The following is a 13,636-nucleotide window of genomic DNA, read 5'->3' as shown; positions in this document are numbered from 1 at the left end:
AGTAAGTGAAAATTCCTGAGAGCTAAGAAGCAAACAATTCTCACCATAAATGAACTGCGAATCATATTTGCAAATAACATTTTTAATTATGCTTGGCATATCTGAACCTCCTGCTGGTGGGAGCCCAATGCAAGAGCCTGTAAAGCAGAAACCAACCAGCTCAATGTTCATCGAGTGTTTACTGTCTATTGTTTCAGATTACATCGGTAGTTTGTTTAGCCATTCTCTAACAGTAAAAGAAAGAAGTGAGAATTTTGCTGATTCATGCTTTTAAATGTACAGACTTTAAGGATGCAGTTTTTGACACATTGCAGGATAACATAAAGGAGACTGTCAGCGATGTGACTGCTGCCTCACTCAGGGGGAACAGTAACAAAATGCAGGGGCAAAGCCTGCAGCCTCAAATGTTTGAAACCATGACTTGCACATCTAAACCTCATGAGAATAGCCTGCATGATACAAGGTGCTTTTTTGTCAATTTTATTTAGTAATAAATTGGGGTTGTCTTATTTGCCCTCTGTCTTTGAGCCATTAGGATTTACAGGAACACGCAGCCCATGTTTGTAACTTATTTTTTTGCTGTGTCTTCCACATACAGCATTGAAGCTGAAAGTGCTGAAGTTATGTCTCTGGCAAAGTCTCCAAAAGTCTCTCACTATTTAAGTGTGTAACTATCATTATTTTCCATGGTAGATACATGACCAAGAATTCTGAGCCCAAATACCATTATTTTAAAGATGATGAACTGAGGCAGAGAGATCAAGACCATCCTCCCCTTCCTTTTTCTTATTAGCTATAGCTATGACTGTAAGCTGTATGATGCAGAGAGGACTGTCTTCATCTATATTGCACTGTGTATAATACAATGCCACTGGGATATAAATAATAAACAATGATGATCTACAAATTCAGATAACTAAGTAGCTGCTTCTGCCTTTGTTGCTTTGAGAATTTGAGATCTTCTCTTTAGCAGGGGAATAAGGCAGACATGTAAAAACTGAAGCTTTCTTTTTGAAAGGAAGCTTTGTACCTTATGTTTGAAAGATATTGTGATTATTAAGACCCCAAGAGAAATTAAATTGTGCATGGCTCAATTTGAAAAATTGCTTCTTTAGGCATCCAGAGTGCCAGTGCCAATTCCAGAAATTTTGTTGGTGTTAGGGGAAGGAAGGCAAACAAACAGAAAACTCCAACTTATATTGTGAGAAACCCAGGAGACAAAAAAAAAAAAGAAAACAACCTAAATCTTAGAAATACAGAAGATCTGTGCGCTGCTATAGAAACAGACTATTTAAAGTGATAACATTTTATAAATAATCCAGCAAATTCTGGAGTGTGTGTCTTTCCCCATCTATTGTCCCCATGGGGCTTCCCTTGGTTTAGTCTCTGCTGTTGTATGTAGCCAACTTGGGTAAGACAGTGCTGGTGCTTCTATTGAAATCCATGTGACCTGCCAGCCAGCAAGGTCCAGCATTTTTAAGAAAGCAGAGTACACTTTAATTTGTGAAAAGCATGTCTAAATCACTTTAAACATTACAGTGGAAAAATCCAACGCTTTCATCCAAACAGCTAAATAATAAATGCAAAATGCAGGACCTTGAGCTGGATATCATTCAGTGCAGATTTATTGAACTCTCGTGCTGGTTACCAGGATAAATACAGATTTAATGCATGTTTCTCTTTATGTCTCTGTTTTTATTTGGATCTGTCTATTTTTTCACCCCTGGGGGAGTTCTCCTCTGACCCAAACATTTTCATAATGCAAGTACATATCTGCAGTAGTTATTTTCTTGCTGAAACAATTTATTTCCTTATTACTGAAAGCATTAAGTAGATATATATGGTGCACAGGCTCTGAATATATGGAAACTGTAACTAGGTAATACTGTAAGCTTTGAAATAAGCTGATTTGAAACACTGAGTAGTTGTAGAAAGCCTTTGGTGTGTAAAGAGGTGTAGCAGTAAAATAATTTTGAACTTTAGTCTTGAAGTTAATTCACAGTTTGTTCTCAGAGAAGATACTTCACTGAAACTTCTCTTCAGTGTGCTCCTAAATTTCCTATTTTACTGTACCAGCATTCAAAAAAAAAAAAAAAAAAGAGGACAAGCAGGGTTTGTTTCCCTTTCCCTTCCCAATATCTTCTGTTGGGAGAGAGCTGAGGGTCCTGTTTGACATGACAGCTTTTTCTCTTGTATTGAGTCCTCAGAAATGCAGTCACACCATCAGCTGTTATCTACCAGCCTCTGTGAATCTTCATTGTCCCCACTGCACTGAGAAGCATCTGCATAATTTGTCTCTCTATACCCCCCATCTTTCCCACCCCTCCCCAAACACTAAATCACAGCCAGTGTTTCCTTCCCACTCCATGGGTGCTTCCCTAGGCCCTCTGCCAACCAGCGACTGCCAGACCCACACCTGCGTACACACTGCCAGGCTGTCCTTCAGACAGAAGGGAAGTGGGAAATTACAGAAACAAGCTTCCAGCCATCCACAGGTTGTGTCTACACACAACCTGTCAAATCAACCAGCAAAATACCGTGGGCCCAGGCAGGATGAAAGTGGAAAAGAAATGTTCTCCTATCAGCCGATGTACAGTCACTGTGTACATACTCTTAGTCTGTGGCAAAAGCAAATCACAGAGTCACAGGTCTTTCCTTGCAGGCGTTTAACAACATCGGTGCGGACAGCCATTGCAGGGTAGCTGACACTCAGCAACTTGTCACCCCATGGTAACTTGTCTGTGTTCCTCAGGCTTCTCATTTTTGGCCATGTTGCTAAGGTACATCCAAGATTGTCAATGGCCAGGGTAGGAGAGTGATGCTTGTCTCTGAAAACATGTCCTGAAAACACAGTCTCTCAGAGAACTGCAGTTAGAAACCCACTGTATAAATTCACTGTTTTGATCTCCCGTTAATGAGCTGCATGGGGAGCATACGTGGGGTATCTGTCCTGGTACAGGAAACTAGGGACAAGGTAGACAAGTTGGGACATAAGCCATTTGAGGGCATGCTGTGCAAGGCAGCAGCTGTGCAGGGAAAGGGGGTATGCCCAACCTCGAAGAGAGAGTAGGAATGAGGGAGCGATAAAGCACAGAGGCTCTGGGGCCATCCCTGCTGTTCAGCTCCCTTCATAGCTCAGTGCAAGAGGACTGCTGGAGCAGCACCTTCGCTAACTGAGAGGAATGGAGAATTTCTGGCAGTAAATTTTGAGTGAGATGAGTCTGATATTGGTCTGTCTAGAGTCACTGGTCTGCGCTGAGCACAGCACACATGTAACTGTGTAACTTGCTGTATTTGTCGTTTTTAGTCTGTGCGCTATAGTTTGGCCATGGATTAGTCTGTCCCATGCCAGGCAAAAACTTCCTTAGAAGCCATGAAATGACAAAAACCAAAAAATGTTTATAGCACTTTTTGTGTCTAGACCATGGATGCCCAAAACAATTGCTTGGGCAGCTGACATGCTTCGGTGCCAAAATAGGAACTTACAGCAGGAGAGCCGGAACCAGATATGGGCAGGGGAGATTGGAGTCTCCTGTAAATGGGACCTACTGTTACTGGAGAAGTTTCTATTCTGCATTTCTGATTTATTTTTTGGGATCCACATAACAGAGGAGGTCACTCATGGTTGTTCCCACCTCCAGCCCTCACTGTGTTTCCGTGCTTCAGCCGAAGATTTCAGTCCTCCAAGTTCTGCTGAAGGCCAAGAACAAATTGTAAGGTGAGGCCGTAAGCCCTTGCAATGGTTTTCTCAGTTTTCCTATTTTTTGGGGTGTGCTCATGTCCTTCAATCTCAAATTCTAGTTTTTCACCTCAGATCATTTATGACACTTTCTGTACGAAGCTTGAAGGGAGCTGATTTCTCTTTCCAGCTCCGTTACATTGTGCTGAAGTCTTCTGTGACTACCTTGGTGCTTAGAACACAACAGCAGCTCGCTGTAGTAAAACATCTGAAGGCTTGATCTTTCCCTCTGGTAACAGAGTATTGAACTTACATTAGAGGTCCCAAAGAGCTCTAGTAAACCTGTTTTCAAGTCCTGCCAGAAGGATTAACTTGCTACTCCGTTTCTGAACCCAGCAGAGCAGACTGGTGCCTGCAGGCAATGTACCAGTGATATTTTAGTTCAGAGTAGGAGTGTGCTTTAGGAGCAATTGTCCCCTTAGCATGCTTTGATTCACATCAAAAATTGGTCTTGGAGCACACAGATTGGATTCCCTTTGAACGTAAGTAAACCAAAAGATGCCCTCCAGGAGCACCCCTGTGCTCTGCTACTGCTAATGGGCTGCTCATGGTGTGGTATCAGGTCTTCAGTCCTGTTTCACTCTATGAATCCATTCCTTTTGCTTCTCACTATGCCACATGTAGGCATCACTTTATCATCTGCATAGCCAGTAACAAACCTTCCTAGAGGTTTTCCATCTTGAATATAATTTCTTTTTCAAGTTACAACTGCAAAACCAGAGGTGTAGAGAAATACTGTAACTGACAAAGTCTTAACTGAGAAGTCTCATCCATGATTTTTACTGCAACTATCTGATTCACTACCACCTTAGGAGAGGAGGAAAGAAAAATAGCACTACTTTTTTGGTAGGAGCTTTGTCATTAGTATTGCTAAAGTACTGCGGTTTGTTCAGGCTTAAGTCTGCACCGAGAGAAAGATTAATCAGAATCTTAGTGGTGCTCTTCAGATGCTTAATTAATAGATTCAGACCTCATACGATAAATGAATCTTCAATATCAGGGATGGGGATAAACCCATGGAACACATCAAGGAAATAAAGGATGTTCTTTAAAGTATAGACTGGATAATCGTCTACCTGAAGATATCCTGAAATCAGCTTACTGTTGTATAGACTCTATAAAGTTTGCAGATTCACCTTGAAGCTGTATGATTCAGTCTTGCTAATTTTAGTTAGGTTCCTAGCTCATAGTTAACTTGCCAATGAGCTAATTTGTTCTTTTCCCAGTGTCCCAATTAATTTTTCAGTCACCTGGACACTGTGCAGTTATTTCCAAAAGCTGGCAATAATGCTTATTGCATTTCATCTTTCATCTTCTTATTTGTCTATATTGATATTATTTTGACATTTTCTTGTCGCATAACTTACTTTCCTTTGATGTGCTTTGACATAATTTTGTGTTTTCCTGAAAGTATCAGGTGCTCCCCATGGATTCCAATTAATGTTGTTTTGAGGTTGAGTTTATGACATGACACAGCTGCTGTGACAATGCTGTCATCTTCAAGGGAAGGTAAATGAAGGTGGCTTCAGCTAAGCAAACATCTACAGCTGCTGTAGTCACCACTTAAAAGTCAGTCTTTGCTCAATGTGTGCCACTTTCACCAATCTATTTGTTGTCCTATGCTTAAGAAATGAGCATTATTTTGTGGTTACTGATAGCAACATGGAAGATTTTCAAGTGGGAGTGTTATGTACCACGGCTGTTTTTTAAGCGGGTGATCACCATAGTCAAAGACAAGTTGAAACCAGCTTGGTGTTATATACAGACACTGTAATATTTCCAGACGTGCCTTGAAGCCATTTTGCTGCAGCGCAACTATTACTGGTCTAGAGTAGTAGTTCACACCAAAGCTCATTTGATGCTGTTTTATAAATTTATTCAGTTAGCTTTTGCAACAGTTAAGCTAGCAAAAGCTCTTACACGCGGGCTCTGTTGGAAGCCCAGGAGTGGACCCATGGAAACCTATCAGACAATTCACAGGTTTAAAGCTATTCACTCCTAAGTGACTTTGTGGAGTGAAGCCTAAAATCACTTTGATAACATCTATCATTTATTATAAATGTAGTCTCTCTTTAACTACTAGTGACTTGTATACTTAGAAAATCTCCCTTTCAAAGTAATTTTAAGGGCAAAACACTCTTTATTTCATTCATAGTGATGCCCCCAAAGATCTCCTACTGCAATAAGTTTGGGAGAATAATTTCTTCTTTGCCAGGAATCACTGGTTAAAATTCTCCAGCTTATACACGCAGTGGTTACACAAGAGGTAAGACAGGCTAGATGATGCCAGAAGTCCCTTCGGGCTCTAAAATCTATTAACCTACCGGATAATTTACAAATGGAACAATTTATGGAGTGATAATCTGTCTATTGTGCGTGAGGAAGGAAACGTTAAACCCTGTATCATTAATTCTGGTAGAGATCCTGTTTACATGGTGTCTGCATGCTTATTACAAGGGGGTAAGAATATATTAGTGAAGACTGTTGAATGCTGATGTAATATTATTCAGGCTATCTGTGAGAAAAAGTCCTCTTTAAATTTCATGTTGTTCTTTAATAAATTCCTTCTGCAACAAATGCAGCACCACAGAATATTCAAAAACAAAGGCAATGATAATGAAATATCATGGAGTGGGCAGGATGGGGACATTGACAAATGGAAGTAATTTGCCACAGTGGTAAAGATTTAGGTAATTGCAGTAGCCTACAGCACTGCACGTTGGATTCTTCATAGCAAGCCATTCTCGTAGCTGCTTTCAAGGTTCTGCTTACAGCAACAGACTTTTAAATTTTTAGAAAAGGAGGGCAAGAGACATTATGAATAAGTATGAGTTTATCCCATTAGTTTTAATTAAATCTGATAAAGCTGGAGTGCCTGAATATTTATAGCTAAGCTACTGTCAGGTCCCCGAGGGCACTAATAGGCCCTACGGGCCCTACCTGACCTCCCCTGGGGCCTCCCACCACCCTGCCCATGGCCCAGGACCCCATTCCAGCCCCCTGGGGCTGTCAGTCCCTGCCCTGGCGATGCAGCAGCAGTGCCCGTCTCCAGCTCCCCACAGCCCTGCCTGGCCATCCCAGGGCAGTGTCTGACCTTGGGTACGTGCACTGACCTGACCCTGACCTGCGGGTTGACCTCCTGGCTTGACCCTGGACCTGCCCCATCACGACAAACTTGCCTGATGACCTGGGCGCTTGGTTGACCCCAGCTGCCGTCCCCACGTCTGCCCTGCTTGCCTGCATGAACAAGTGCCCAAATGAACTATTTCCACTGCTGCAGAACTAGATGATTAAAAGGAAAAATGATCCCAGTGATTTCATCTGCTCAGTCTCGTGTTACCTGAGCGGGCAGTCCATTTCCCAAGCTCTGCTTCCAGGTCCGCTGTGAATGCAGGTCTGCGCTAGGCAAAATTGAGCTTCCACAGTGAGTGGGGGGACACAGGTACCTTCAGAGAGAGCTTAGCCCAGTCCAAGACCTGAATCTGTCTTTGGAGGTCTCTTTCCTTCTCCATGGACTGTAGGCTCCCAGCATGCTCCTTGAAGTGGAGGATGCACTTCATCAAATACAGCTCCAGTATTAGTTTCCAGGTAGTTCTAGCAGTAGTTTCCATGCACTGATTTGCTGTAATTAGCAACGGCCTTGCTGACACTTTCTGCCTAGACATTAGTTCACTTTCCTACAAAAAGGGCAGTTTCTAAATTATGTCAAAATAAACAGCATTAAATACTTCTCTAAGCATCAGTTTTCCTGGTAAAAAATTGCTGCAGTGACTACGGAGGTAGCTTTTGTTAGCCCAAGGAGGGAGAAGGATCCAGACAAATATGAAATAGGAGGGAACCTGAGAAACAGTCTCTTTATTCATGTTGTCTGTGCTATGAAACATGCCTGCTGCATGGATCTGAAGTGTATTATGCCAAATTTGGAGGTAAACTAGGTGCCAGTGTAAACTATGTGTGAGTAAAAGAATTACATTTGCAAGGATGGGGTTACAGAAAGGCAACTATAAGAAGTTGTCCATACATCATCCTGTAGGAATTTAATTTATTCTACTTTACCGCTGCTGACTGGTTGCTCTTGCTGCCACAATCTTTCCCTTTGCTCATCAGCATGGCAATCTCTGGCAATCATTTACTTGGAGTCTTTGTCTCACCAGAGCACTGATCCAAACCCCATTCAGGTCAATGGGAGTTTTGCCACTAACTTTGTGGAAGTTGGGATCAGGCCCAGGTAGCTCCTTGCTGGCACGCACCATGGGCTCATTGCTGTGCTGCCCTTGGAGGTGGTGCAATGCTCCAGGTTTAGGCCAGGACCATGTTTTTTTTCCCACCCAGAGCCTTACACATAGTGAAGCGTGGTGAGAAATGAGGTTCCCAGGAGGTGTTGCAATCCTTGCCTAGATTTGGACAGCCGATAAACAGATGGTCAGCTCCTGATCTGAAGGATTCAGTTAAGAAAGAAAGAGAAGGAAGGGTTCTGTGCAAGGGCAAGGACAGGCAAAGCCTCAGTTGTTCTGTGGTGGAGAGTGATGAGAATGGGGATCAAGGAGGATGGAAGGAGGAGGAGGATAAGCAATATGAAAAAGATAGTTTAATCCTTTCAAAATCATCCCATACCATAATTTTAATTACATAGAGAAAATTTTGGTGACTTTAGCTCTTTAAATGCTAGACTGTTAATTCTTGTTTCTCTCCTTGCTTTCTTGCTGGAAAGCAAGAAAGACCCCTGGACTGTCACTGTATCTGCATCAGAGTAGATGGCAAGCAGCTTTGGGTGGCATCCGAGACATTGTGGAAGTGGCTGATTGTGGGACTGGCCAAATGCTGGAGGCTCTCTGTCGATGTGAATGCCAAACCACAGCTCAGGGCTGTCTGTACGTGGGCCTTTATTGCACTCTAGAGAGCCTTCCAGAGTACTTTTTCTTTAGTGAAATGAATATCTTCCACTTTGACTTCCTTGGGTTGTGCTCAAAAGATTTTGGCATCATCCAAACTGAAACTGGAAAGTAGACAGTTCCTGCTTAGCATTCAGCCTAGAAATAAAAACACATGGGGAAGTCTGACATAAGGATTCAAATGGCTTTAATTTGCTAATGCATTCACCCAGTGGCTATGATGCTAAGCTTCTTCCACTCCTTCCCTAACACTGTTGTAAATTAAATGATGCAGCCCTGATTTTGCTGTCAGATTTTGCTGTCAGATATTGCTGCCACAAGCTCTTGGAGACTGGTGGGTCTCTGGTGACTTCAGAAGTCTACCAGAGCTGGATCCACCTGGTCACTGGAGCAATGAACAGGTCTAAAAGCCTGTCCTGCAAACTGAATTTGAATCAGTGATCCTTGCCAAAGGAGCCTTTCTCCCTGGTGACATGAGGCCTTGGGCAACGTTTGGGAGGTTGGCAGAGGAAGGTAACCACAAGGAGCCCAGATGAAGCAAATGTAACTAGGGATCAGGTAAGTGGAAGAGCTTGGTGTAGCCATGGTACTGAGGAAGGTGGCTCCACCGTGGTGGAGCTGTTCCCCTGCCACGTGGACCCAGCTGCTGCTTACCCGATGTCCTTGCAGAGATGTTAGTATTTCCTTGCCTGTAACAGAGGACAGTGATATGAATTATTAGAGATACTGAGCATTGAAATTGCTCTCGATTTCTTTATTAAGAACAGGCACTTCTGAAAAGCCGCCTACCTCTGAAATGATTGCTGAGGGAAGAAATGTGAGTGACATGAGAGCTGGAAGATTTGTGTGTGCTGCTCTTGCTTGTACCAGCAGGTACTGGGAGAGACAAAGTTGGTCCCTTGGGGACTGTTTGGATAACATGAAAAGGGAGCCTCAAGAACAGATAGTTTTTTCCCCTCTCTATGAAAGTCCTGGGGGAGGTGGTCTTGCCTTGTACAAGTTCGTACAGCATTTGTGTGGTTTTTTGGTATTGTGATTCTTTTACTGGGAAGGTAATTATCCTCTGTCCCAGAGAAAGCTATTGAGGACATACCTGCCACAAGAACAACCTATCTCTACAGGAACCCAGCTGTCCCTGTGGGCTGGTGCCAGCATAGTAACAAAGCTGTGTGTTTAAATTATACAGAGGTGGTTAATGAGTTTTCACCTTGTCAGCAGAGCAGTCCAAGGTTAAAGAATGATGTGTCCCAGAAACTAGAGTGAGAAAAGCTGAGTTTTGAAAATATACAACCTGCAGGGTGAGCCGGTATTTTAAAACAAAACTGTTATAGGTTTTTCCTTTTTATGGAAGCAAAGCACAGCATTACAAAAAGCAGGAGAGGGGTACTCTAATTCTGAGTGCAGTGTGGCAGCTAGAAAAGATTTAACACGTTATTATGCTATCAGTGGAAGTGTTTAATGAGATTTAGTAGATGTTCCCAAAGCTGTCCTGTCATGTTTATATATTTATATAGGGGCTGTATGAAGTGGCCTGTGATTTATTTGGCTGGCAAGCCAGGGCAAAGGGGCATTTCAGTGTTTCATGCTACATCTCATCAAGAAAATCTGGTTTCATTTTTGCTGAGATTATAAATGTTGCAAATGAAAGGAACAGAGCAGATGCAGTTTCTTTAGATTTTGGGAGGCATTTGTATTATCTGCCACTTGACATTTTGATTGCAAGGGTAGCCTTACACATGATCAAGTATGTACATGTTCAATAGATTAGTAGCCAGTTAATTGGTGGAGGCTGAAAAGAATCATATTTACCCAAAAACAAGGGAGAGGGAAAGATTTGTAACTATTTATGAGAAAAAGCTTTTGGCTTTGAATATAAGGGGGTCCCACCCCTGCTGTGCCACATCCTCAAAGCTGTGCTTCCTGCATCCCCCATCCTTTGCACACTTGGATCTGAAGCTCCATCTTCTTCTCTCATGCCACACCCACAGACCGGAACCCCAAACTAATGTCCTCACCATCCTCATTGCCCTTTTTGCCTATTCCTGATAGTCTCAGGTTGGTACTCTCTGTCTCCACAGCCCTGACTGCTTTTGACTCACTTTTCTAGTCCCTGGAGGGTAGAACCTGCAGTGGGCTGGGATCATCTGCCTCATGCTGGCACAGACTTCTGTTGTCTGTTAATTGGCACTCGCTGCCTGTGGAAAAGCTTTTACTCCCACTCCATTCACACTCCTGCTCACTTTATTTCCATACATATCACACTCTGGTCCATTTTGGTTTTGTGACAGCCATATTTAAGGCCAGATTCTCCAACACACATCTCTGGACTGCTCATTGAAAGCAAGACATGAGTACAAAATGTATTTTTAGAGCAATATTCCTAGAAACACTTTAAATTGTCTTGAATTTGTATAAGTCTAGAAGCTTGTCATAGGAAATCATCACCAGATTAAACTGTGTCTCATGAGAGTCTTCAAGGCTCTGTACAAGACCCAGTACTACTCAATATTTTTAGTACTGAGCTTGAAGACAGAATAAAACTTGCGATTCACACAAAGACTGTAGAAAGGCCCATAGAGATAAGGGGGCAGATCTATGGAGCAGTCTCGAGTGCTGGATAAGTTTGCCTTGCTGCACAAAGTTGTATTTAAGTGTAATCAAACAGATGCTATACATCAGGAAAACAGTGATGCTGATAAAAGCTTAAGAATCCCAGTGAGCATGTGGTTGAATATGAAATCCTCGTTTGGCGCTACAGCAAAAAGGGTCATGAGATGTATAAATAAAAGACTGCTGAGTCGAAAGGGAATTGAACTTTGTATTTAGCATTAGTAAAATTGGGGTTGATACTTGGGCTGCACCCAGTTTATACGTTCACGTTTTTTAAAAGAAAAAAAAAAAAGAACAATAAAAATTTTCAGAGGTTGCAAAAAAGTCACATACTTTGTCTGAAGAAAATGCTTTACAGTAAGAAATATAAAGGACATCTTTAATCCTGGATGGTTACCTGATGTTGATCTGTATCACTTGCGTAAGTTTATTCTTTGCCTAGTCCAGGAGGTCCCAGAGCCACAACCTGCAGGAGGCTGGGAGCATAATCAGGGCAGGTGCTGATGGATGCTTGCCCTGTTGTCATGCTCTTCCCTGGACACCTGCTGTTGGCCCCGATGGAAAGTAGAGACAGGATGCGGGACTGGATGGACCATTGCTCTGTCCATGTACGGCTGTTCTTATGTCCCCAACAGTTTGTCCAGGTTCTAATATTTCCTTTAAACAAAACTAAACTTTTGGGCTGATTGCAGGGGTAATCATGGAAAAAACAGAGCCTGTGACAAACAAGGGAATGCATACTAGAGCATCTAACAGTTCCTTTTGCCCTAAAATCTGTTTCTGCTTGCAGTGATAAAGTCTTGAGGTTAATTTTAAAAAAGTAATATCAAGTACATGTATAAAGGCCTGAGTTTAGCTCCATGGTCAAGGGACAGCTTGTTTTACCTCCGTAAAGATCTCTTCTTCTCCTAAGATATGGCAATGTCACCTTCAAATGGCATACAAGATTACGTGCCTACACCACCTCCTGCTTTGTAACCAGGTCGGTGGATCTGGCAAAGCACTGCTCTCTACAGGTCCCTGAAAGGCTACTCATCCACCCAGCTTACTATTACGGAGATCTCTTGCTATATCTCTTCAGTGCGTATTCATGATCACCTTCAGGGAGGCCCAGAGATGGCTCTCTGCTGCCATAGAAAGAGGGGAGGATTTGAAATAGGTTGCTATTCGCTGCCTCTGTACAGCTCCCTGCTGCCTAGTGTGCATCCCAGTATGAGGCATCCAAGTGACCAGACCCACAGAGCTCCAGATTCCACCAGGAGGACCGGGAGGCTAAAAGTCAGGCATTGCAGTGGCACCTAATGGCAATTTATTGTTAGCATCCTTTTTCCGGGATCTGGGCATTAGCCTCTTTGTGCTGTAGTTCCTCCTCTGTATAATACTCTGTGAAATAATGGGGGTAGCATGAGGTTAAATATGTTAAAAGTGTTAAAATATGTTAATTTGTGAACCATTTGGGTAATCCCATTTGGTGATGGGCACCTTGCGAGTGCCTTGGGCAAGCAACTCCCCAGATCTGTGTGGCGCATACAACTGTGAGTCAGTCTAGAGAAATCAGTCAAGAATCACAACCATTGTGCCAAACAGCGATGGAAAAAAATCCTCCTAGGATCACACTGACAGCTTTGGCTTTCCCTTCAGAAATCTTCTTATAGATTTCACGAGTCCAGTAGGGTCGCAAAGACAGAAAGGTTCATAGAAGTGCTTGGTAGTGATAACGCATAGATGTAATGCTTCTGATGGAAGGCTGATAGTCCTGATGACTACTCTAATTTCTTCCCCTGCAATCATAATTAGTGTGCCTTGGTCACTGTCACCAAAGATTCATGGTCAGACACATGGGGGAAATTGTGTATGTCACTACTATTTCCTTTAATTGTATCAGATGCACATTAACTGGCAGTGTCTAGACACTTGTGTCCTACAAGACAGCATTTAAATCTGAATCGGAGAGAAAGAACATAGCTGCTAAAACACAGCCCTTCCTTTCTTGATTCATCTCTGCATTCAGTCTCTGCATTTTAGAGTACATTGAGTTTTCTAATTGTTGTTATTTTACAACATCTTCTTTAGTGCATAGTGTTTTATGATGGTGCCTTATGAATGAGCCATCAGTGAAGGCAGAGCTGTTGCAACCATTAGTTTTAACAGTACAGTAATCATTTGCAAAAGGCAATCACCTATTGCTTTTATAATCAATTTTTACTGTTCAGATCACATTTGCACTAGTTTATTTCATTACTATGCACCTTTTCCAGCTGGGCTTATGCAATTTGCCGAGTTATGCTCATAGATATAATAATGAACGTTTACTTTACTGGGATATATTTGAGAGATATATTGGATTTACCAGGTAGTGTTTTTTCCTAACGGGGAGGTTCAGAAAGCTTTTTTT

Source organism: Ciconia boyciana, chromosome 1, assembly GCF_034638445.1.
Source record: "Ciconia boyciana chromosome 1, ASM3463844v1, whole genome shotgun sequence".
NCBI classification, from domain to species: Eukaryota; Metazoa; Chordata; class Aves; order Ciconiiformes; family Ciconiidae; genus Ciconia; species Ciconia boyciana.
This window is presented reverse-complemented; position numbering follows the sequence as displayed.